This window comes from Diabrotica virgifera, chromosome 4 (assembly GCF_917563875.1).
Source record: "Diabrotica virgifera virgifera chromosome 4, PGI_DIABVI_V3a".
In the NCBI taxonomy this organism is placed as follows: Eukaryota; Metazoa; Arthropoda; class Insecta; order Coleoptera; family Chrysomelidae; genus Diabrotica; species Diabrotica virgifera.
Genome location: NC_065446.1, coordinates 63,067,066 through 63,089,243, shown reverse-complemented (window position 1 = coordinate 63,089,243; position 22,178 = coordinate 63,067,066). Strand labels below are relative to the sequence as shown.

General features: G+C 34.0%; 1 protein-coding gene across 1 annotated transcript in view; it reads right to left on the bottom strand.

Moving 5' to 3' along the window:
* Positions 1–21,694, bottom strand: part of LOC114325841 (fibronectin type-III domain-containing protein 3a) — a 725,050-nt gene extending 703,356 nt beyond the window's left edge. Inside the window, exon 1 of the mRNA XM_050649163.1 lies at positions 21,570–21,694. The gene's annotated coding sequence lies outside the window, so the exon portion shown is untranslated. The remainder of the gene's footprint in view (positions 1–21,569) is intronic.
* Between the last annotated feature and the right edge of the window lie 484 nt (positions 21,695–22,178).

The following is a 22,178-nucleotide window of genomic DNA, read 5'->3' as shown; positions in this document are numbered from 1 at the left end:
GACATCTAACAACAATAATCTACGTAGTAAATTTACTGAAAAGATCTTCAAGTACAGAGATCTGGAAATTCAAATACAAAGGCAATGGAGAATGCAAGGTACTAGGCGATACCGATTATTATGTCTACTACTAGAGCCATTCCGAAAACCCTCCTCGAAAGCATAAAAAGGCCTGAATGAACATCTTTATAAGACCATGAAGAAAGCTGTACTACTCGCAACGGTCAGAAGTGTACGAACATTTTTGGGAGATACACCTGCATACCAAGTCACCTAGGGCTCGATAACATGGAAAGAGTCCCACCAGAGCTCAATCCTTTTGATACCGTAGGTATCTAAGATGAGTCAATTTTCCCCTTAGAGGGAGTGTGAGCCGAATGGCTAAATCTGGATAGTTATCGACATCCGGATCAACTGTTACCCAAAAAATTCGTGTTCTACGGGTCAAAGTACATAAAAACTTGGGTAAGTCCATCTAAATAAAGAAGACCTTTGTGCCCCCCCTGGAGACAGGACTATATCTATTGCCTGAGCTTTTTACACATTTATAAAAACACATGCATTATTTTTAATTATTTATAATTATTGTGGTAATTTTCTTCCAATCTTGTCTCTTCCTCTTCATGTTGCTTATTCCTGTCTAAAAGCAGATACATTTCTTTTTTGATGACACTTTATTGACATCATTTATATTTGCAAAAGAAAAAGGCTCGTAGACATAAATACCTAATTGCGTTTTTAAAAATAATATAGTAGAGATTTTCTCAGAACTCTATTTTGAGATTATTAAATATTTACAGATATTGGAAAAACTGCACTTACTGAAGTATGATAAACAGCAACAAGTTTATTTTTAGCATCTCGATGCAAACTTCATTATTTTCGATTATACATACACGAGATGCAGTTAATTTAAACCAACTAATTAAAATCCAGATTAAACAGAAGTAAAAGATTTTGCTTTTTTTTCGTTAGCTTTTTAGAAAAAGCTTCGTTAGAAAAAGCTAACGAATATCATATCCCGCTATACATGGCATTTATTGACTTCGAAAAAGCATTTGATAGTGTGGAACACTGGGCAGTAAAGAATTCCCTACAAAACAGCAGAATAGACTACAGATATACCGACTTAATTACAAATATACAGGGTGTCCAGAAACTCTACCGACAAACGAAGACAGGAGATTCTTCAGATAATTTTAAGATAATTTAACCCAATTCACTTAGTCCGAAAATGCTTCCTAAGGGAGCTAGAGCTCTTTGAAGATGGCGTCTTGTAATTAGTTTTTTCTTAAATACCTCCAGAACGTTTCTATTTAGAAAAACAAAAATTGGTACGCGTATTTATCTACAAGATACAAATCTAATCCATCCGTTGCAAATTTCTAGTACCGATCATAGGCGTCCGTTTTGGGTAGAGCAACGGTTATTTTATCGCATAACTTTTTTATCTTTAACTTTTATGCATTTCTGACACTGGATTATGAAATTGTGAAGTATTCAAGTACTAAAAGGTACTCTTATTTTAAATCAGTAGGACACACCGTTTTCTAGAAAAATCGATTTGAAAATTTTTCGCTTTTAAATTAAAAAAAATTTAAAAAAAAAACACTGTTTAGAAAGACGAAAACTGGTACATTTATTTATATTCCAGAGATAAATCGATTTCATTAATTGCGAATTTCTAGTACTGGTCATATGCGTCCGTTTTGAGTAGGTCAATAGTTATTTTATAGTATAACTTTTTTGTCTTGAATTAATTCGAGTTCAATTCAATTAATTGTATTCGAGTACTAAAAGTTACTCTTACTTTATGTTGGTAAAATACTTCGGTTTATGTTGAAAAGTTCTTTCAATTTTTTTTTCAAATTCCAGAAACGAAAAACTTTCAAATCGATTTTTCTAGAAAACGGTGTGTCCTACCGACTTAAAGCGAGAGTACCTTTTAGTACTAAAATACCTCACAATTTAACAATCCGGTGTCAAAAATGCATAAAAGTTAAGGACAAAAAAGTTATGCGATAAAATACCCGTTGCTCTACCCAAAACGGACGCCTATGACCGGTATTACAAATTTGCAATGGATGGAATCGATTCATCTCTGAAAAGTAAATACGCATACCAATTTTCGTTTTTCTAAATAGAACCGTTGTGGAGGTATTTAAGAAAAACTAATTTCATGGCGCCATCTTCAAAGAGCTCTAGCTCCCTTAAGAAGCATTTTCGGACTAGGTGAATTGGGTTAAATTGTCTTAAAATTATCTGAGGAATCTCTTGTCTTCGTTTGTCGGCAGAGTTTCTGGACACCCTGTATATGATAAGGCAACAACAACTATTACGCTAATGAAACAAACGGAGCCTATTAAAATAAACCGAGGAGTAAGACAAGGAGATACCATCTCGCCCAAGCTCTTCAACCAAGAGCTAAAAGATGTGTTCAAACAACTACACTGGGATGGCTTGGGTATAAACATAAACGGGCAATATCTGAATCACTTACGATATGCTGATGATATTGTATTAATAACAGAAACAAGTGAAGGATTACAAATAATGATGGAAGAACTAGATAGAGAATCGACAAAGATAGTACTGAAGATGAATTACAGTAAAACAAAAACCATGACCAATCAACAAGAAGAACTAATAATTACAGTGGCACAAACAAGAATGGAACAAGTAAAAGAGTATATATATCTAGAACAAATCGCTAGATTAAATAAAGAAAATCAAACCGAAGAAATAAAGAGAAGAATAAGATTGGCCTGGGCATCATTCGGAAAACTGTCTTATATTCTAAAGAACAGAAAATACCCGCAATACCTAAAAACAAGAGTATTCAATCAATGTATACTCCCTGAAAGTCAGAAAGTGACTAAATCAAAGTTTAAAACCCCCCTACATGATCCTGAAGAAATTTGTGTCATTAATTTATTACTAAGCTGTTATTTTTAATTATTAACAATAAGCCGTAAGAGCGTATTGACGCGGCTGTAAATGTGAATGCGAGTAAGTGCCCCATCCGACTGCCGGAATGGCATGTCTCTCGCACTCACCATAGACTGCCGCCTAATACGTGCTGGCGCTCATTATTATTACTTAAAAATAACAGCTTAGTAATAAAATTATTACAAAAATTTCTTCAGGATCTTGTAGGGGGGTGGGCGCTTTAAACTTTGATTAAGTCACTTTCTGACTTTCATAATAATAACTTTTAACCAATTTATTAAGCCTTGAAAATCGCCAGTTTTCGTTTTTTTTTTCAAATTTTAAATTGTTTATAACTCAAAAACTATCAACTTTAGAGAAGATTACAAGAGACCTTTTTTGACCAGAATGGTCCAAAAAAACCTAACAAAAATTTGTACGGACCAAAAATATCGATTTTTGCAATTTGATTAAAAAAAATTGTTAAACAAAATTGGACCACTTTTCACGTGGGCGACTTCTTGAACCTTATTCTGGGATTTCTCACAAATGTGATTATGCAAAAAAATCTCATGGGAATATTTTTTCTAACGAACCCGCCGTTTTCGCCTTGTATATTTATTTATATTTTATTTAAAGAATAAACTAATTTTAAGTCTTACCACTTTCCAAAAATTTTACAAATCTTACCAAAAATTAAAAAAGAAAAAAAAAATAGGGAAGAAAAAAAATGCATGAGATTGTTTCACCTGTTTTTTTCTTCCGAATAATCTTATTTTCTGGTTTCAATGACATGAAAGTGTGTGATAATGTAGCTCATAAATATTAGCTGTAATTTTTCATTAACTTTTTATATAAATTCGAACCCTTTTCGGGATCTAACAAAAAATTGAAGGTCGCCGCCGCCCCAAGGTCTTGAAAAAACTTGTCTGCCATACCTGCCTCTTTTTCAGTCTGTACATCGCATTAGAACAAATCTCGAACTTATTTTTACCAACATGAGAAAAACCAACAAAACAACCAACTCCTTAAACGGATTTTATCTGTAAGTCTCGTTCTAAGATTTTAACTTCTTGCAATGGCAGTGTTGCATGAGGAGGCGGACAGGGCGGAGGTGGGAAGGGAGCGGTTTACGCGCCCCGTCGACCCAGAGTGCCCTTAGTGGCAAAACGCAGGGTTGTAAACGATGTGATAGACGTCACCGACGTCACAGACGCCGACGTCTGTATCGTAGCCGACGCTGAAACGGATTTGGTGCACTCGAGGCTACGTTGCCACAGCTTTGAAGAAAATTAGTGGCACTCGGGACAGTAAAAGGTCATGTTGTTTATCTACTTAAAATTTGCCTTTTTAAATTATGCAGTTTTGCTCCCACTGAACTATATATCAGAGATTAATTGGGAGAAGAATCCGGATACCCATGTTCTCCATAAAAAAATAGAACTGGTTTACTTAAAAAAACTGGTTTACAGTCCTGTCGTCAGGGGGGGGGGCAGGGCACAACGGCCTCCTTTATTTAGATGGACTTACCTAAGTTTTTTATGTATTTTGACCCGTAGAACACGAATTTTTTGGGTAACAGTTGATCCTGATGTCGATAAGATTGTTTTATAAAAAATAAAGAACTTGAGGAATTACTTAACAGCGATTTTTCGCAAAACAAAACATTTTTTGTATTTTTTGGGTCAGTCTAAGCAAAAAATGTTCTTACAAGTTTTTTCGTAGGATGCGTAGTTTTCGAGATAAAAGCGGTTGAACTTTCAAAAAATCGAAAAACTGCAATTTTTGAACCCGAATAACTTTTGATTAAAAAATAAAATAGCATTACAGCATTTGAAAGTTCAAGTCAAATTCTATCGGTTTTGATCATTTGCATTACTAAAAATAAATATTTTTATTGTTAAACAAAGCTATAAACCATAGTGCTTGAGTAATGTTTTCAATGCAACTTACTCTCATTTAAAATTGAACGAGTAGGCGCGCATACAAACAGGCAATTTCTACGTAGCATGCATTAAACCCCATGCATTGGGCACGGAAACACTATTTGTTTATAGCTTTGTTTAACAATAAAAAAATTAATTTTTAGCAATGCAAATAATCAAACCTGGCAGTATTTGACTTGAACTTTCAAACGCGGTACTTTCAAATGTTATTCGGGTTCAAAAATTGCAATATTTCGATTCTTTGAAAGTTCAACCGCGTTTACCTCGGAAACTATGCATCCTACGAAAAAACATGTAAGAACATTTTTTGCTTAGAATGACCCAAAAAATACAAAAAAATGTTTTGTTTTGCGAAAAATCGCTGTTATGTAATTCCTAAAGTTCTTTGTTTATAACAATCTTATCGACATCCGGATCCACTGTTACCCAAAAAATTCGTGTTCTACGGGTCAAAATACATAAAAGAAACTTGGGTAAGTCCATCTGAATAAAGAAGGCCATTGTACCCCTCCTGGTGACAGGACTATACTTAGCAATGAAAAATGATTACCAAAACATTTATCGATTCGTTAACAAAGCCAATTGATGCTTCATGAAAATTTATGTTAATAAAAAAAGTGTAATTGAAAATTACTTATTAACAAATCGAAAAAGACGCAACTTTGAAAGTTATATACAGAGGAACAACAAATGACATTTTCCATTCGAAAATAGAAAGAAGAAAACCGTCGTCTTGGCAAAAAATGATTACTGAGCAAACCTATGCACAGTAGTGCAAACGTACTGGGCCTTCTTTTACCTGTACTCCTTGTAGGACTCCTCTATCATGGAATGCGGCTTGCTTAAACGAGTACTGGGAAAAGATGATGGTTCAGAGAAGAGAACACAGTTCGTGATTCCAAAGAGCAGAATAGTCAAAGTACTTGGTCAGTTACACGACTGTCCATCAGGAGGGCATTTCGGTGAAAAGAAAACCCTTCAAAGAATTTGGGAACGGTTTTATTGGAGAAATAGTTCCGACGAAGTAACGGACTGATGAAAGAAATGTACTAACTGTTCTACTGTCAGCTCCACACTCTCGCCGAAGTTGATCGAGGTTCAACAAGTACGAAAGTGTAGACGGCCACCTTGCGCAACTTTGCCTTACTTCGTTCTACTTCCATTCTCTGTCGGTCTGGTGCGTCCGAGTCAAAGGGATCTTTGTCGGTATCGCACCGCTCTTTGTCGGTATCGCACTTCCTCGCGAAGTATAGCGAGTGTGTAGAGAGGTACTTCGGACTTCGGTCAACTTTGGCGAAGTAACTTCGCCGAGAGTGTGGAGCCCGCTTACTATTTTTTTTTAATTCCATTTAATTCAGAAAGCAACGACTTTTATGCGATCCTGTATATGATAAAATGTTTATAGTTGCCCGAAGCACTAAGTGCTTAACATTAAGGGAGCTCGCAAACCAAAGCAATATCCCTACATCGCACAACATACATTGCGGAAAGATACGCACTGAGTGTCACATCTGGTTTTCGGTGAACGAAATTCCACCGAAAGTCACCGAAGATTCACCGAAAACCAGATGTGACACTCAGTGTGTATCTTTTCGCAATGCATGCCACATGCGATTTAAGATATTGCATCGGTATGCGACCTCGCTAAGTCCTAATGTTTTGCGTCTTATGGAACACTGCACACATCTTATGGAAAATATAATGTCACTCAAATGAAATAAAATTTACATGAATAGATTCGTTTCTAAATTTCGATTATTTTTTATCATTGCGCCAACTCTGTATTTTGAATAGTAAAAGCGAAAATTGATAAAAATAAATCTAATTTCAAATGGGAATGTGCGTGTGTATTTAGAGAGAAAAAAATCGCTTAGTCCGTAAATCATTTTAAGGGGTTTAAGGCAGAGGCTTACTCTTATCTTATCTCATTATTATTTATAATAAAGTAGGTACAATTTGCTCGTTGTACCGCCTCTAATCGGCTTAAGCTCTTGGTGAATAAACTGCTTCTAATAGCCGCTAGACTAATATTATTTATAACTGCCAGTTTTATGGACTTCAAAATGCGATATCGATAAACTTTAATTATAATTAACGCCCTAATTAAGCAAAATTCAGAGTTGGCGCTGGCGCAATGGTATCAAATTATTGAAATTTTGGGACAATTATATTCATATAAATTTAATTTCATTTGAGTGACACTATATTTTCCATATATTTACCAAGAATCTGAAATAAGAATAAATAATTTAAACACCAATAAAATAAAAATCAAAAGAGGCGTTAGACAGGGCTGTGTCTTGTCGCCATCATTGTTTAATGCATACTCAGAAGAAATATTCAAAAAAGCATTAGAAGATGAAGTAGCAGGCATAAAAATAAATGGTCCACCCATATGTGAAATTAGATACGCCGATGACACAATACTAGGTAATAGCAGAAACTATTACAGATCTTCACAGAATTTTAGATAAGGTTGTTGTAACGAGTGAAGAATTTGGTCTGTCACTAAACATCACAAAAACGAAATTCATGGTTATATCAAAGAAAATATTAGAAACATCAATCTACACGTAAATAATAAGACGATAGAACGAGTTCAGAATTATAACTATTTAGGGACAAACATTGGTGAAACAAACGATTATACCAAAGAAATCCGAATTAGAATAGAAAAGGCTAGAAGTGCATTCACTAATATGAAACAAATATTATGTAGTAGAGACCTCAGCCTAAATCTTAGAAAGCGAGTACTAAAATATTATGTATTTTCTGTTCTTTTGTATGGTGTGGAGACATGGACTCTCAATAAACAATGTCTCAATAGATTGGAAGCATTTGAGATGTGGACGTATCGAAGAATGCTGAGAATCTCCTGGACAGACAGAATAACCAATGAGGAAGTACTAAGGAGAATACAGAACAGCAGGGAGATACTGGATTCCATCAAAATAAGAAAACTTCAATACTTGGGTCATATAACACGTGGTGACAGATATGAACTCCTAAAATTAATTATGCAGGGAAAGATTCAAGGAAGGCGCAGCATAGGTAGGAGAAAAATGTCCTGCCTAAGAAATCTCAGAGAATGGTTTGGATGCAGCTAAAACTGAACTCTTTTGGGCTGTAGTGTCAAAAGTGAGAATAGCAATGATGATTGCCAACCTTCGTCGCGGAAATGGCACGTAAAGAAGAAGAATATTTTCCATAAGATGTGTGCGGTGTCCTTTACGTATTCCAACGAAAATTTTTATAGGTATCTTGAAATATTGGAACTTACATAAACATTCAAATAAACATTCTACAATAAGTATAAAAAAGTTTAAATTATTTATTTACATTTGGGACTTAGAAAGTCGCTAGCAAAATTAAAGTGGTTGTAAGTATTTGCCAGGTACCCTCTGCGATTGCAACCAATCGCCGCGAGATAGGCATGAGGAGGTCGTGAGAATCCAGGGGAGATTCAAAGTTGTGTGAATTAGATCGCGGATACGAACCACCCCCGCATCTCTTGCGATTCTGAGCAGAGGTATAACCAGGATGATCCTAAGGGGGTTGGGGGTTATGTCTACTTGAAGATATCTGGGGGGTATGGAATAATAATGGTGTTAAGCGTATAGAGCTCAAAGTACATCCAAAAGGGGGGTTATAACCCCCAAAACCACAGGGGGGTTACCCCTATGGTTCTGAGCAACGCAGCCTTCATTCCATTTGTGTTTATACATTGGTATGCTACACTTGGCCCGGCGCAAATTGAACCTAAGCTAGACACAACCTGCGCCGGCGGGACGGGTGACCCGTGCATTTATTTTTCTAGCGTACCGCATATTGAACACAACCCAACCCAACCGTTGGCTATCGACGTGGCGAATAGAGACGGGCAAAATCAGTGCGGACATGTAACGGTTACTTTTGATACCGGTTCTTAGTGGTACTGAGCACAAATACTGATTACAAAATACTGATGTACTTGCAACTAGTAACGTTTTAAAAATATCTTACACGTCCCTAGTAGTCGTAGCGGTATGACTTTCGAAAACATCGAATTTGATCATAAGCGGGTGCATAAATAGATATCTTACGCTGAGTATTTTATTTCTGCACATAATACCTACATATTTAAAATAATCTCTTCCCTACTGCTCGGTCATAACTCATATTCCTCAATTTACTGCTCTAATCACAATCATTTACAATTACTGCAGGATCGCAATCATTTACAATTACTGCAGGTCATAATTCATAATCCCTTCGATACTGATCGGTCATAAAAAATAACACTATCTGCATATTTCGTTTTTAATTTTTAGCTTAAACAAAAATGTACTATGTAATAAACAAAAATGTAATATGCCGATAAGTTGAATTTGAGGGTAATACGATATTTTTATCGATCACGGCTTTAAGTAACATGAATCATTTTTCAACTTATTTTTCTAATAATGTGTTTTTGTAAAGGCATAACTTTGATTATTAATTTCGTATCGCCGCTTATTTAGTCTACCAAAAGTTAACAGAAATTAATGACAAAGACAACGCAGTTTTCACTCGGTGTGTTGACTATGATAATATTTTATTTATCATAATAAATTTTACTTAGGTAACATCCGTATTCATTTGAGATACGTCCATCTCGCAAACAAAAACAAGTAAAAATAAACATCTGGCGGTGAGTCACGCGTGTGTTATCTGCTTTCAGCGATACAAAACGTTCGTCATCAACAGCTATTCCACATCGTCAGATGTAAGCCTTCCTTAGGTTTGCCCATTCATATCTATTGGGTGTTTTTTGGATCCATTCGTGGCCAGCCATTTGCTTGATGTTATCAGTACATCTTGTTTGAGGTCTGCCTCTTCTTTTGCTTGCCCTTGATCGCCACTAAAGAACTCGCTTTCTCCAACGTTTGTGTTTCATTCTTCCTATGTGTCATGCCCAGTTCCATTTTAAAATGGCAATCTTCTGGATCACATCTGTTACATTTGATCGTCTTCTTATCTCTTCATTGGACTTGCGATCGCTGAGCTTAATGTTGAGCATTCTCCGTTCCATATCTCTCTGAGTCACTTGAAGTTGGTGGACTACGCTGTTGTTAAAAGCCCAAGATTCAGTTCCGTATGTCAGAACTGGCAACACGTAGTGCTCGAACGTTTTTGCCTTTAAAGTACAGTGGGACCCCGATAAGTCGGCCCCCGATAACCCAGAAGTTCGGCTAACCCGGACCGATTTTCACCAGACAAACATTTCAACAATAAAAATTTATTTAAAATAATATTTGAGAGATAATGTGTATTTGTGTAATTTGAACTATGCGATAGTAAAAATGACTCATGGGACACGGCGACAGAGCGACATTCATTTTCTCGGACTATTATCGGAAACAACGGGCACCTGTTTCCTTTAAGTATTTATTTCAAACTGTCTTAGCATTGTTTAAAAAAGACTAAAAATACTATTTAAAAAATTGTTTTTTAAACAATGGTCTTCGTGTCCACTGTTCTTAAATAACAATATCGTTCCGATTGTGACTGTATTGTGTGTAGTACAGTCTTGTATTGTTCGCTTCCGTTTGATTAGGTTTGTGTTTGCGTGTTTTTAGTAATTTAGATGTGTACTTGCATATATATTTCATGTTATTTCAATTATAACGGAGTTTATCTGTAAGTATACCGTATTTTATGAATTTTTACTATATTCTCCGGTTAATCCGAATCGGCCGCGGTCCCGATTAATCCTAGTTATCGAGGTTCCACTGTATTTGGTTTAAAGTAAAAGTTTGATTTAAATACTGTAAAAATGTTTTAATGTACAAAACGTTCATACACGTTACTAATTATGAACCTTTTGTCAAGTAGAAGTTTGTTTTGTATTTATATTCTGTATTATTATTCATTTTTTTTTCAGTTTATTGAAATTGCAAACGATAATTCAGGGGTTAAATATTTTATCACAGACTAAAGAACTCGAACAATTCAACTATATCGGCAACATTGTAGATCGCAATCACCCGAAAAGCTTGCAAAAGAGAAAGAGATGGAAATGTCTGACTACGTGTACACACGGCGGATGCTAAGAAAAAGAGATCTTGATAAATACGAGAGGTGTTTAAGACATTTTCTGATTCCGAGAGAGGGGTTAATTAGACGTCTAGAAATTTCCGAATTAACGACATTTAATGGGGTATTTTAATGAAGATAAAACTAAAAAATAAATCAGAATTAACCCGAGAAGAGCAATCGAGATTTTACGAGACAGACAACTTAGTTGGGCTTGATTTCACATTAAAATAATTAAGTCGATAGGTTCAGGATTACTCCATTTTTAATTAGAACTTTTAAATATTGTAAATTTTTATAGCATTACTTATTGGTTTATTTCATTTTCTATTTAACACTTTTTTCTTTATAACTGCTTAACCTTTAGGCTGACCAAGGGGGGTAAATTTTGACCCCAATGTATGTTATCTATTTCGTATGTTAAAAGAACGTTATCTATTCGAATAAGTTTCGTATATATAGGAAATTTCTAATAAATTTTATATTTCCTGGAATTGACCAACTTAATAGAATTCTTATATCTAATCCCCAAATGGCACGCGTTATAAAATATAATAAAAGATAGCCATAAGCCAAACATACTTTATCACATCCAAATGACCCATGAATTACAGATTCAATATCCACTAGGTTGTCTAATGTAGATGTGGACTTTCTAAATCCACTTTGTATAGGGCTAGGTAGCGATAATATCAATAAGTTAATACTATGTATCTATTATCTATCAAGTGGATAAACTGATTAATTGTAGCAAGTTTTGTTCTATTGAGTTTATTCACTAAGCTAATACTTTTCGAGTTATTTGCGAGTGAATATGTTCGTTTTTTAATAAAAAAAAACGTTTTTAGACGGTTTTACGCAAATAACACAGTAAGTAAGTATTTTATCGAAAAAAGTATTCAATAAAAATATAGTATATAAAAAATTTAAAAATAAATGTCTGTATAAAATCTTTATACTCAGTAGAAGCAGAGTTGTAGCTAATGAAAAGTAATTTCTTATTCGTCAAATTCCAAATCGAATATTTCAACGTGAAATAACCAAAAAATAAAGCACATTTCTGGGAAAACTCATCACAACTTTTTTAAAGAGTTTAAAAAAGCTTTGTTTTTGTTTTTAAAACAGTTTCTAGCATTAAAGTAAGCACGTTACGCTGAAAATAAAGTTGGTCCTTTTTTGTAAAAGATAGTTTTAAAAAAGCGTGAAATCACCCTCTAAAAGGGAACTTGCATAAAATTTTTATTTCGAAAGAGATGCTATAAATTTGCTATAGTAGGGGAGGAAAGTATGCTAAATGCGCAGTCACTCAAGCGCCTTGGGGACCTATTGGGTTGTGAAGAGTAGGTCTTAAAACCAAAAAAAAGTTAAGTAAAGTTTGCCATTTTAGTGGAGACTTTCCATTTTTAATTTAATTTTCCATTTCCAACAATAGTTTTTTCCGATTATAGCGCCATATATCCATAATTCGAAAAAATGTTTCAAAAAAGTAACGTTTACACGTATCCAGTAACTGGCGCCAGTCTCACTGGAATGCGAGTGCTTGACTAAGACAGCGCTGGATAGGTTCGTTTACACGTATCCAGTAACTGGCGCCAATCTCACTGGCACTCTTATTAAAAATCCTAATACGGCCACTGAAACCACAGGTACGACAGCGCTAGCGACTGGAACGCTGTGTTTACACGTGTCTACAACCACTGGCACGGGGTTAGAGGGGACGCGGACGAGTGCCACTGGCACGAAAAATAGACCAGCCTTCTATTCGAGACAGCGCTGGCAGACAGCGCTGGACTGGAACAAAAAAGCGTTTACATGATGCCAGCACTGTCGTTCCAGTGCGACTGGCGCCAGTTACTGGATACATGTAAACGCGCCTTTAAAGTTACTTATTTTTACGTAAGGAATCCGAATCTGCAATAAAAAATAGGGGCTCCTATTTAAAATTGTAAAGTAACCCCCCACCCCACATCCGTGGGGGGTCGTGTATGGTGCCATTCGATAGATTTTTCAAACATATTGAATAAGTGTATTTTTCAGTTTTTCGATCTGATGTTCATTTCGCGAAATATCGCGGGATTCGTATTTAAAATTTCAAATTTACCCCCAACCCCTCTTCGTGGGCAGTCGTGTTTGATATCTTTCGTTAGACTTTTGACAAATATTAAGCACGTATTTTTTAGTTTTTAGATCTATCGTTCATTTCGCGAAATATTCGCTTTTTTCTTGTGAAACTTTCGTCACCCATTTCCTTACGCCCCGCCCAAATCGTCAGATTTTTTAAATATACACTGTTTTGCATGTACTTAACTTACTTTGTCTTAATCTGACGGTTTCAAGTTTTTCTAAGGATATATATTTTTTTCGGCCCCCCCTTAACGAACTCCCCTGTGTTTAGAGCCAATATATGGTAGAGGTACATCTACAGGGTACCAGGGTTCTCCCCATATGATAATCTGACGCGCTCGAGTTACTACAAAAATCCCCGCTTGGGCTCCCCTACCACTATAAATCACAACAGAACACTGTTTAAACAGAAAAAAAGTTGTTTGTGTTTTTCGTTTGGCCCCTCAAGACGAATAAAATCAAATTATTGTTACCGCTTCACAAGTGACTTTACTTATGTATTGTTTATAATATGATCTGTAAGTTTCATCGTAAATTTAGTTTTACAGTATTTTTTTATTGTGAAAAAAAAAATGCCTTTTTTTTAAATAACTTTCTAATTATCAGTGATACGAAATATCCCAAAGTTGTAAGGTTTTGCTTTTCTGAATATTTTGTTTTTCTATAATACAAAAATTGGTTAAGATATGGCTGTTCAGAATTTACATATACTCGTGATTAGTGACTCATTGAAGCCCTTTTAACTACAGCCTTTCAAAAATAAGCACTTTGAACCGATGAAACTTACAGATCCTCTATAAGCATACATACGTAAAGTAACTTATGAAACGCTACTGATTAATTTCATTTGAGATGCTAATTAGGAGGTGATTTTTAGATTTTTTTACAAAAAAAGGGATCAACTTTATTTTGTGCGCAACTTGTTTACTTTTGATACTAGAAACTCAAAAAAAAATAAAGCTGTTTTTAAACTTTTTAAAAAAGTTATGATAAGTTTTCCCCGAAAAGTTCTTAATTTTTTGGTTATTTCATGTAGAAATATTCAATTTTGAATTTGACAAATAATAAGAACCTACTTTTCATTAGCTACAACTCTGCTTTTACTGGGTCTACGACTTCATATGTCATATTTATATAAATAAAACATTTTTTTCACTTTTTGATAAGCTGTATTTTTGGTATGAATGTTTTTTTGGTGAAATACTTCCTTTTTAGTTATTTGCGAAAATCCGTCTAAAACGTACTATTTTTTGAGAAATGAATATATTCACTCGCAAATAACTCGAAAAGTATTTACTTGTGAGGTCAAGACTAGTGAAAAAAACTCTATAGTCAATTTATATTTTCAACATTTTTGCAGAAACAGAAACAAAAAAAAATAATACAGATTAATATGATAGTGACTGCTGCGTTAAAATTTTGAATACGGGCCACGTAAAATAACCGCGTGTTCTTGGCTAGTTCCTTGAGTACGGAGAATTTTACACTTCCCTCTAAGGCTAGTTCCAACAAATTTAAGCTAGACGCGCCACTATACGGGCAGGTTTTAAAGACAACAAAATAATGCATAGGCTTTCGTATCTTTCCGTATTTATCAATCAACGGTAGATATATACGCTCCTGGCCAAAAAAATGGGACACCTTAAAAATGGGTCATTTTTGATGTCTCGAATCTCCTAAACCTGTTGTCCGATTTTAGTGATTTTTTTAATATGTTATAGCCTTATTCTCTAAGAATATGGATGTAGTAATAGTGTTGCTGAACAGGTAAATGTCATTGTATACCGGGTGTAACAATAATACTGTGTTTTTTCCTGAAAGTTCGAAACACCCTGTGGAATATTCTGGCATTTAAAAAATATTGAAATTAAAACTCAATTGTAGCCCTAGCCTCTCTTAACATTCTGCTTTTTGACTCATTCACTTATGTTGAATAATAAAAAAGTTAGGTACTTTGACAAGTAGCATGTTCTTCATCAATATAGGGTGTTTCTAAATAAGTGCGACAAACTTTAAGGGGTAATTCTGCATGAAAAAATAATGACCGTTTGATTTATAAACATATGTCTGCAAATGCTTCGTTTCCGAAATACCGGGTGTTCAATTGTTTCTTACACACTGACGATTTATTTATTGCTCTAAAACCGGTTAAGATATGCAAATGAAATGTGGTGGGTTTTAAGAGGCAGTCATTGCGCATTTTTTGACGTACAATTATGTATTATATATTCACCATTGGCGTGCATACGGGCCATATTATCCGGTCATATTACCTGTATGCACGCCAATGGCGAATATAAAATTTTTAGTTGTTTGTCAAAAAATGTGAAATAACTACCTCTTAAAACCTACCAAATTTCATTTGCATATGAAAACCGGTTTTGAAGCAATAAATAAATTATCAGTTTGTAAGAAAAAATTCAACATCCCGTATCTCGGAAACGAAGCATTTGCGGACATATATTTATAAAGCAAACTGTCATTATTTTTTCATGCAGAATGAACACTGAAAGTTTGTCGCACTTATTTTGAAACACCCTGTATTGATGAAGAACATAACTAGTTGTCAAAGTACCTAACTTTTTTATTATCCAACATAAGTGAATGAGTCAAAAAGCAGAATGTTAAGAAAGGCTAAGGCTACAATTGAGTTTTAATTTCAATATTTTTTAAATGCCAGAATATTCCACAGGGTGTTACGAACTTTTAGAAAACAACACAGTATTATTGTTACACCCGGTATAAATTTACACCATTATAAATGCAAGAAACACATTTGATTTGTTTTTATTCCAAATTGAAAATAAAATGTGACAACTGTCAGATTTAACTAAAAGGTCATGTTAGAATAAATGTCATAAATGTGTATTATCACGGACTTACCCTTTTTCCTATCATTTGTTACGCACTGAAAAATGATCATGAAAAGGACAATAGTTTAATATTGTGTTGATTAAAATTATTCTAAACTAAAAATTTGTCACCCAACGTTTTTAAGTAAACATTAAACTAACGAAATCTGGCGACAAATTGTTTAAAAATTAACAGCTTCTCTTTTAATTTGTTTAAACATCTCGGACAAATTTCATTGTTATCTAAATTCTTCAAAGACGACACAGTAAAATTTTTAAAAGAAAATATTTACAGCGACCAAAGATACAGCGAGGTAAATTATATTATGAAAAATTATCAAAATTGATTTTTCGCACTTTTGCATAAAAGTAGATTTTTGAACATGTTCCACCAATTCTAGATAAAAATAAACTTCATATTCGTATTCAGCGACCTCTAAAACAAAGAATAACCAAAATTTGCCATTCACCTATCACGGTCACTTTTTCTATTTCTAAGCCTCAAATTAGGCGTGTGCCGCTCGCCTAATAGAATTAGCCCAGTAAATGAACGGGAAATTCTTCGATACCGTGTAATTTTCAGGGGCAACTCCGAATTGCATGAAAATTTGGATTTAGGTTCTACTTACCCTTCACTTCAAAGTTGAAATTGTGCCTTTGGTTGCTTTTACTTGGGGGGTGACAGTCACCCCTTCTCGGGGGTGAAAAAACATACGTTCAAGATAAGACCGAAAATGGATAAATTTACTGATTCAGGGGCGTCATTTGGGCGTCCAGGGGGGGCATTTGCCCCCCCGACCCTGAAAATGACTTAAATTTACAGAAAATACATCAATATTCATCATAACATCATATAATGTAGTGTATATATAGTGCTTGCCCCCCCCCCAAACAAAATTTCAAATGACGCTCCTGGACTGATTTTAAGCCACTTTTGTTCTATAGAGTTTTTTACGTAAGTCAATACTTTTCGAGTTATTTGCCATTGAAAATGTTGATTTTTCGACAAAAAAAAACTACGTTTTCAGACGGTTTTTCGCAAATAACTCAAAAAGTAAATATTTTATCGAAAAATATATCCTTGGCAAAAGTGTAGCTTATAAAAAACCCAAAAAAATGGTGTATCATTAAAGTTTATCAATCAGATAAAAACAAAGTTGTAGCTCATGAAAAATACGTTCTTATTCGTCTACTTCCAAATCGAATATTTCAAGGTGAAATCACCGAAAAATTAAGCACTTTTCGGGAAAAACCCATTTAAACTTTTTTAAAGTGTTTATAAAAAGCATTGTTTTAATTGTTAACAAAAGTTTTAGCATTAAAAATAAGCGAGTTACGCTCAAAATAAAGTTGGCCCTCTTTTTTTTGTAAAAAATCATGAAAATCTCGCCGTGTTTAGCTCCTCAAATGAAATTAATCGCTGCCGCTTTACAAACAATTAACTTACCTATCTATTTTTTATATAATCTGTCAGTCTCACCGGTTTAAAGTGTTTATTTTTGAAAGGGTTATAATTGAGAAAGCTTGAATCGGTCACTAATCAGTGTATGCAAATTTTGAACAGCCATATTTTAACCAATTTTTGTCTTACAGAGAAACAAAATGAAACTAGTATATTTATAATAGCAAAACCTACATTTTTTTACTCTTCAAAATTGTTCTTATCACTAATACTTTTTAAGTTATTCTGAAAAAATTAAATTTTTCAAAAATTTTTAGAAAATTTTTTTTAAGATAAAACCAAATGGTGTCAAAAATAAGCACTTCAAACCAATCAAACTTACAGATCATATAAACAATACACATACAGTTAACATAGATGGTAAAGCCAAACGATTAATTTCATTTAGGGTGCTAAATAGAGGGAGGTTTTCACGATTATTTTTTACCAAAAAAAGGGGCCAACTTTTTTTTCAGTGTAACTCGCTTATTTTTGATGCTGTAAACTTTTGTAAAAAACGAATAATAAGCTTTTTTTCGATACTTTAAAAATGTTAATAAGGTTTTCCCGAAAAACGCTTCTTTCTTCGGTGATTTCGCGTTGAATTATTCGATTTGGAATTAGACGAATAAGAACGTATTTTTCATGAGCTACAACTTTGCTTCTGCTCAATTTGTAGACTTTAATGGTACACCATTTTTTTCGTTTTTTGATAGGCTACACTTTTGATAAAAATATATATTTCGATAAAATATCTACTTTTTGAGTTATTTGGGAAAAACAGTCTGAAAACGTAGTTTTTTGTCGAAAAATCAACATTTTAAATCGCGAAGAACTCGAAAAGTATTGACTTACGTAAAAAACTTTGTAGAACAAAAGGTGTTTAAAATAAGTCAATTTATCCATTTCCGGCCTTATTTTAAACACGCGTTTTTCACCCCCCGAGAAGGGGCAAATGTCACCCCCCAAGTAAAAGCAACCAACGGCACAAATTCAACTTTGAAGTGGAGGGTAAGTAGAACCTAATTCCAAATTTTCATGCAATTCGGAGTTGCCCCTGGAAATTACACTCCAAAACGGTCATTTATTGGGCTAAATATTGTAGGTACATTTTTGATTACACTTAGAAGTCAGTAAATGACCGTTTTTTAGTGTAATTTTTCTCGTCACTTGTGGACTTAAACACAGGGATACTTGGTGAGTGAAAGCCACCCCTTCGCGGGGGTGAAAAACATACCTTCAAAATAAGTCCGTAAATGGGCGAATTGGCTAATTCTAAGCACTTAACTAAGAGTTTTTCAACTACCTAACTCAATACTTTTCGAGTTATTTGCGAGTGAAAATGTTTATTTTTCAACAAAAAACCACCTTTTCAGTCGGTTTTTCGCAAATAACTCAAAAAAATAAGTATGTTATCGACAAAAAGAACAGAGCACTTGCGGAGTGACGACAGAAGTAAATATTTGTTTTAAATTCGATTATATTCGGTTCGATTTAATTCGTTTCTACTCGATTCGATTTATTTTATTAATTTTATTTACCTAATTAATTCAATTTAATTTTCTTTTTTTCATTTTTTAATTTTTTTTAATTCTATTTAAGTAATTTTATTCTATTTTGTATAATTTTAATTAATTATATTTAAGTTTATATCATTTTAATTAATTTTATCTAATTTTATTGGAATTTACATATTTAATTTTACGTTAAATAACCAAAAAATGAAGCATTTTTCGGGGAAAACTCTTCATAACTTAAGAGTGTTTAAAAAAGCTTTTTTTTTTATTTTTTTTTAATAAAAGTTTTTATCGTCAAATCTAAGCAAGTTATACGCTCAAAATAAAGTTTTTCCCTTTAGCATCCCAAATGAAATAAATGTATTGTTTATAAGATCTGTAAGTTTTACCGGTTCAAAGGGCTTATTTTTGAAAAAATCTGGTTTTAAAGTAATTTTTTTCTGATATTTTGACAAAAATTCATTTTTTTCAACATAACTTACAAAGTATTATTGATACGAAAACTCTCGAAGATTAAAAAAATGGATTTGCTTTTCTGAATATTTTAGTAGATTTTTTTGTTTTTCTGTAAGACAAAAATTTGTTAACATTATGGCTGTTCATAATTTGCATACACTCGAGATTAGTCACTCATTCAATCCCTTTCAACTACAACCTTTTTAAAAATAAGCACTTTGAACAAGTGAAACTTATAGATAATATAAGCAATACATAAGTTAAGTTATTGTAACGATTAATTTCATTTACGAAAAACTTTATTTTGAGCGTACCTTGCTTAGTTTTAATGATAGAAACTTGTATAACAAAAAACGAAATTAAAGGTGTTTTTAAATACTTTTTATGAGATACAACCATAGATATAATAAGCTGTAGATTAGACTAGCTATGGGCCGCTCTGTGCATCGAGGTGTAACGGCGATATCAAGGACGCCATTGGTCAATATTCATTTTGAGTGGTCTAGCCATCTTTGCCCGTCATATGAGCGGTATCGCTTAGTAAAAAAGGATAAACAGACCACCGATCGACTGCCGCGCGTTACGCTTTTTTGCTCAGTATGCCTTGTCTACGGTTAACATGTCTCTGGCTACAACTCTGCTTCTACTGGGTCAGCAGACTTTATATGGTGTATTCCACGAATATATGACGGTTTTGGATTATCGCGGCAACGAATATTTTATTGTGCAACATAAGAAGTACGAAAGTATTTTGCTCTAATAATTACTCCAATAAACAACAATATAATTTGCAATTTACTTTGGTTCTTCATATTTTGCACAGTAAAATATTCGTTGTCGCGATAATCCAAGAGTGTCGTATATTCGTGGAATGGGGTAAACATACACAATTTTATTTTTTTATAAGCTACATTTTTGCTAGGAATATTTTTTCGATAAAATACTTACTTTTCGAGTTATTTACGAAAAACCGTCTAAAAACGTGGTTTTTTGGATGAAAAATTAACATTTTCACTTGAAAATAACTCGAAAAGTGAAAAAACTCCATAGCACAAAAGTTACTCAGAATTAGTAGATAAGTTTATCCATTTCCGACGTATTTTGAGCGTATGTTTTTCACCCCCGAAAAGAGGTGTTTTTCCAACAGTGTAACCAGGATTATCCTAAGGGGTTACAACTACTGGAGGGTCTCTAGGGGTATGGAATAGTAATGGTGTTAAGCGTGTAGAGCTCAAAGTACATCCCCATGGGGGGTTGCAACCCACAAAACCCCCCTGGTTACGCCACTGTTTTTTACCCCCCAAGTAAAAGCAACCAACAGCACAAGTCCAACTTTAAAGTGGAGGATAAGTAGAACCTAAGTAAAAATTTTCATGCAATTCGGTGGTGAGACGGAAAATTACACGGTATCGCCGTATTTTACGTTCAATGACTGACCTATTAAAAAAGTGACACATCTGCATTTTAATTGCTATAAATTAAGTAAATGTTTAATTATCAAACTACTCTCTCAGGTCAGGAAGTTCCCATAATCTACAGATGATAACCGAATTACTTTGCCATTATCAGAAACGTCTTAACCGACTGGAATCTTTCTGGCAAAATGATACGCCTCACTTATAACTGCATATTATGAACAAATCATTTAAATTTCTAATAAATAAGTAAAATCCTTGCTAACATGTTAATTAGGCACTCCTAAACGAATTCCATCCATGCAGGAAAATCAGGACTGAAATAATTGGTAATTATGATTGCAAGAATTGCAATATGTCATATTGATAGAACAGATATGGGCGGTACGATTAAAATATATAAATTTCCACAGGTAGTATCATGTTTTTTTTTTGGTTTTAAATGCATTTCAAATTACCTATGATTAATATCAACAATGAAGCAGGATAAACCTGCTAAATTTCTATAACACCGTATCAACACCGACTTTAAGGTTACCTAAAGATCAAACTATATTACTAATAATGGAAAAGTACAATTTAAAACAACAGATCAACTAATCAAATTGTTAAAAACTTCGTCAAATACGAAGAAAACCAGTTTCAATATGCATTTCAAAGGTTTTTGACATTTAAAATACGCCCACATGTCAGTTAAATTCGAATATGTCAACAAATTCTAGTGTTTCTTTGAAACAACATTCTTCACTGACGCGTGTACATCAATCCACTAAGGCAATACAGTTATAAATACAGTACTACTAGCCAATAGAAGAATTAATTTAGTACCTACTTACCGTAGTTTTTATAAAAACAATTGACAACCTATCACACACGAATACATTTAACCACCATATTTATCGATTTTTTGTTTACTGCGATTGACGCGACGAGGTATAGACGACAAGAACCAATATGTCAGGGTTCTGTACAAATAAACAAATATCTACGACGCAGTAAACTGACCGAAATTGTAGGAAACTGTACGGAATGTTCGATCTATGACCTACGACTGTAGGTAACTGTACGAAATGTTCGATCGTTCGCTGAGAACGTCACAACGTCGTGACAAATTGGCCATTTCAATAATAGATGGCGCGCAAGAAAATAAATTCCCCATTTTTGTATGTTATGTCCATCATTTTTAGAATTCAAATGCTCCTTCCGGGCAGTGGCGTAGCGTAGTGGGGGCGGCAGGGGCGGCGTGCCCCGGTCGAAACTTTTTAGGGGGCGGCAAAATTTAACAATAAATAATAAAAATATTTTGTAAATATTTTAACCATTTTATATTTTGATTGCAGCTACAAATCCGACCGATTGAAAGAGGAGCACGGAATTTTTCATTACTTATTTTGTGACGAATTCGGGGAATTTCTTTTCTTTGAGTGATATTTTGTAGCGACTGA